General features: G+C 33.7%; 1 long non-coding RNA gene across 1 annotated transcript; it reads right to left on the bottom strand.

The window, feature by feature from the left end:
- Positions 1 to 1,048: 1,048 nt before the first annotated feature.
- On the bottom strand, positions 1,049 to 3,501 carry LOC125237251. The gene is made up of 4 exons (XR_007178314.1): positions 3,207 to 3,501; positions 2,888 to 3,006; positions 2,049 to 2,385; positions 1,049 to 1,226 (listed from the first exon to the last, which is right to left on the bottom strand). It is a non-coding gene; the product is annotated as an uncharacterized LOC125237251 (long non-coding RNA).
- Positions 3,502 to 5,182: the final 1,681 nt, after the last annotated feature.

Below are 5,182 nucleotides of genomic sequence, written 5' to 3'. Positions count from 1 at the left end.
TGAATTATAAACATAATAATTTCTGTATTTTGGAGTCATGGTGAACCGGTATGTTTGACATTAGTTCAAAGCTGAAGTTTTGTTAGTGCACAGTCTCAAGGTCAATGAATTCCGTTTCACACAACCATCTTTTATTAGGACAGTGTCTTGTTGAAGTAGTCATATTAATATTAATTTAAACGTTTTTCATTTGTTTAAGAATATACTATTAAATACTAACATTATTTAAATATGGTTTCTATCAGGGGGATTTTTGTGAACAAAATGTGTCTTCTTGATTATCAAAGCAAGAGTTGTCAACACATAATATTCACCTTGTATGTTTACAAACATTTAGAATTATTTTGGACACTGTGTGGGGTTTAGTTGACTTTGAATTTATTTCAGTACACATTTACTTACTTACAGTTAAAACTGTACCACACCTCGGACACTGGCGATCAAATATATGAAAGAGGAGTGTTCCTAGCACACAGTCTAAACTCGTGTAGGTGAACGCGTACTATGCTTGTATGAGTGAAATATGACAGGTCGACTGTTCGCGTTTTTGACAGGCGGTAACTGTGAGGTAACCGAGAGGGGGTGGGCGGAACTTTCTGCGGGGAGCGGGAGTGGCCATACTGTACGATAGTACTCTTTATTATACTGTGACTGTACTGTTAGACAGTCAGGAAATAGATATAGGACGTATATTATGTTATAAAGACAAATGAAATTTACTAGCTGGTCTTCAGTCTTTTATATTAAGGGCAGTAAATCGATTGATATATAATGTGCTATGGCTACATTAGTACATAGACACATAATATTTTGTTATTTATGCAAATTGAGTGCTTCCTTTGATTTTGTGTTCAAGATTTTATTCATATTCAGTATTCAATCCATAAGGCTTAAAAATGCAATAGTTAGTTCCAAGATAGTAATATTCACAAATAATAGATTCTTGATAGAATGTACATTTGTAAGTGAATTGTAGCATGGTATTCATTTCATAAGACAAGCACACAATTGACATAGCATGGGTAGAAATAAAATACAAATATTTTCTTTTATTCAACAAATAATACATTTAGCTATACACATCACATAAATAAATTAGTCATGAAGTTATTTTCGCAGCATACACAGTTTGTAGACTGGAAGTGATAGACTCACAACCCATACTCATGACAGGGTTTTTCTGGTAGACTGGGGTAGACAGGCAAACACTTGTAGACACCAACATTCTGAAATTAGAGAATTAAATAATTATTTATATTGTTACATAATAGGTAAAACTTTTACAACTTGCTTGAGGTAATATTTTAAAAGAAAGGCAAGCTCAAAAGTATTTAAATCCAATAAAGTATGCCTGAGGAATTTTATTAAAGTAACTGTAGTAGTTTGTTAGGAACATAACAAATTCATGATTTCTGCCTACGCGTATCGGAAACAGGTGAAACTGTTTGTTTGTATGTATGTATGTGATATAATGTTAACTGATACAATACTTATTGCCATGAAGTGTGACATTTAACATATTGTCATTTGCAATAAATAAATGAATAAATATTGAGGGACATTGTTGTCATTCTCACACAGATTAACTGAGTTCCATGGTAGGCTCCAGGATCTTACAGTGAATGGGGATTTTATATTGTAAATGATTTTCTGAGTAGGTATTCTAGCTTTGTGCCTATGCCAAATCTTGGGATTGGTTGTCTGAGCGGACCCCAAGCTTCCAGGAGCCGTGGTAGGTGTCGGAATAACGCAAGGAGGATGACTATGACATATACTAGCTTTTAAACAGACATCTGACATATATTTATTAGTCTTAAAATCTGTCAGCGTTCTTTTATTTATTTATTATTATTTATTAATCAAGTAGGCAATTATAACAACTGATAGATGCTTGTATCTAATAATTCTTTTTTAAGATGTATTCTTTATTATCTTCATACTATTTATTTACACTGAGAAGTCAAGTTACACAACCTGCTTTGGCATGTAGACATCACTAAACAGTAGGTATTCATATCATAAATACTAATAAAACAATAAAAATTTACCTGAAGTCAGGACTGTTGTTGTAGTCCTAAGGCACTAGAGGTGCAAAGGGCTTTCATAAGCTCGCGCCACGCCTTCCTATCTTGAGTGACTCTTGAGGCTTCGCTCAAGCTCAAATCAGCCGCTTGTAGCTCATTTTTGATGGACTGCTTCTATGAGTGGACAGGGTGCCCGGGGCCACGGCTTGCATTCTGCAGCTTCCAGTCAAAAACATTGCTTGCATTATTTCATTTCTCTCTTCAAAGAAGTTAGGACTGCAGAGATAATAATTGACAGGTGCCGGGGAGTTCCTTCTTGTCTGACCAGGTACGGGTTCAGTTTGGGGTTCATTCTGGTACACTGAAATTATCAAAGCAAATTTTGTTTAAGAATGCAAACAAATAGCAAGTTAGGAGAGTTAGCTTTCATTTTGAAAGGGGATTAGTGCTTTTGTTGTATGAAATTTTGAGAAACAATATTATCTAATCTAGCTTAGGACATTATAAACAGTGACCTGGTCTAGGGGTTCACTGTAATAAGGGGCTAAGGGCAGAGATATTAGTATTTTGTATTCATTTAAACATCATGAAGAGACTTGCATATGACAGTCAATAAATACAAAGAAATATGTGAAGTTTCAATTCGCATTGACCTAGTATGGGAACTATTTCCACAGATTTCCACTCTTGTGAGGGCTTGCACTCAACACATCAGCAGTGTGACATGTACAAGTTCAATTACTATCACGTTTACACTTCTTCTTTTATAGTTACATGAACTCATAATTTGAGCATAATACTTTTAAATAAGTAGTTTAAATATTTCAAACTTAATTGATATAGTTTTCAGAGGAAAGGATTACTTGAAATGAGTTTGTCCAGTTAAGAGTCACAGGTTTAACAAACCAACACCAGCTTTCAACTTCTTTTCAACTTTCTAGTTATTCAAATCCACTTTGATTGTCGTATTTGCATTGCGATTCTGTAAACAAAAATTAAAGGTTATAAAATGTCAATTCATACTATTTATCACAGAAACCACCATAAGAAAAGTTGGCAGTTTACAAAATAAAATAGGAGAAACTTCTTCCTTATAAGAGAAATTTGCAGAACAAAGTAGTTTAGAGAATATATTGACTTCTGGTAGATAACGTAAAGTTTAAAAACAAAAACAATACAAACCTGTTATCTTCCTCACTTCCTTGTAGTCATTGTGGTATTTCATCTAGTTGCCTGTTGCTACAAATTCTTAGTATTTACTTGTCGATTTGTCCGAATATGCAGATTGTAGCCGAACTAGAAACTTCTTGTTCCGCCTTTGACCGCGTTGACTAATTTGACACCACTATTTATACGTTTTGCGGGAACAAAATAACACCATGGGTCACAAAGTTACGTAGTTCATTTGTTGCTTTAAGGAACTAACACGTATATAAGTTTATTTTACTTTGAATCCAAATATAATTCGCAAATGTCCTCAAGTTCGACTATAAACCGCCATATTTCATTTGACAGTCGAAGTGAAAAAGTCACAGACAAAATAGAGTAGGCATAACAGACGATCGTTCCAGACTATCATTCCCTTCTGTGATTGATGGTATACTAGAACGCGCCAACTCTGTCAGTAAAGAGCAATGGAGTGATTCAATTTAATAGTTTGACAAAATTGTGATAATGTCTTTGCGGATAGGATAGTTAAGGTTTTTACAGATTTTGCGATCAACAAATTGCATACAATTTAATATTGTTGATCAAGTAATAATTTATTATTTTGTTGAAGTAATTATATGTATGGAGAACAAAGAGTATGTAGGTATGTAGGATAAATTGTAACAATTACAGTCATACTATTATAATATTCTGTTCGTTGGTACAATTTAATGGTGTCTTGTATGCGAACACGGATCTGATATTACGTGATTTTCAACGTTTGTATTAAGCTGAAAGGGATAGTGATTAGAAAAAGCTGTAGCTTTGGAAAGGGACAACATTATTCGACCTTTAATTGCTGTCAAATTTAAATTGTGTAGGAACTATTCTTCCTGTATGTACTTTTCATAAGTTATATTCAATCTGTGGTTATGTTAAGAAAATAAAAGAAAGAAAGATAAATGTTTAGAAAGAGATAAGAATGAAAGGAGAGGGATGAAAGTTTGAAGCACATTGATGGAGTAAGGAGAGGAGAATATACAATACTTTTAATGTTAGAACAATAGTGTAAGTTATATAGCCTGTAGTTTACATTGTAAGTGAAGATGAATGAAAGAGACGAATGAATGTTACGAGCAGGACGAGGAGTCGTAATACATCATAAAAAAAAAAAAAACGTATTACCTAAGTAGTGAAAGTGTGAAACTGTGTAATTAGCAATGAAGTTTGTAGTTTTATAATAGTCAATTTCGGGAAAGAAAAAAAAACACAAATTTCAGTTTTAGGGACCTGTCTGTCTGTCTGTTTTAAAGTCTGTAGAGGCCTAAGAAGAAAGGTTGTAGAGCCCAAATTAAGTCAGAAAAAATGCAAAGTAGGTTGGACCAATGGGAAGCCTGCACGTATTTGTCACGAAATTCAAATTTTGATAAATATTGATAAGCGGAACCAAAGACATACATAACTCCGTATAGACAGATAAAGTGTAAGAAAAAAAAGCGTGCCTCAGTACCATACAGAAAAAGGTACGGTGGACTAGATGGCATTACACCTTTGGGGTACGCTAATATTTGACATTTAACGTATATCGAGCTAAGAAAATGGATCGATTAGTAAAAACCTGTGTCAAAAGATTTAAGCCTGTGTCAAAAGATTGCAGTCTATGCTCTGTGGTTACACATTTTACTTCGACAGTAACTCTCTATAATACTCGATCCTCTTTGAAAAAAACTAAACGTTTGTATTTCTACTATTATATATTCTGTAATGTAAGACATATTAAAATAAAATATCTGAGCTATTTATAAAGAAGCGAATTTCAATGAGAGGTTCCATTATCTGACAATAAGAAGAGAAATTGATAACATCAGGACTTAGGCAAGTTAACAGTAAGATATGTGATTGTAAAATAAGTCACCATAGATCAAGAAGGGCAGTAGACTTATACTGCTCGAATGTACCAAGTGTGGCATCAGAAATTGTCACACAGAATAAATACTTCAGTGGTCAGC

This window comes from Leguminivora glycinivorella, chromosome 20 (genome assembly GCF_023078275.1).
Source record: "Leguminivora glycinivorella isolate SPB_JAAS2020 chromosome 20, LegGlyc_1.1, whole genome shotgun sequence".
NCBI classification, from domain to species: domain Eukaryota; kingdom Metazoa; phylum Arthropoda; class Insecta; order Lepidoptera; family Tortricidae; genus Leguminivora; species Leguminivora glycinivorella.
Note: the sequence above shows the minus strand (reverse complement) of the source record. Positions and strands in the feature narration are given on the sequence as shown.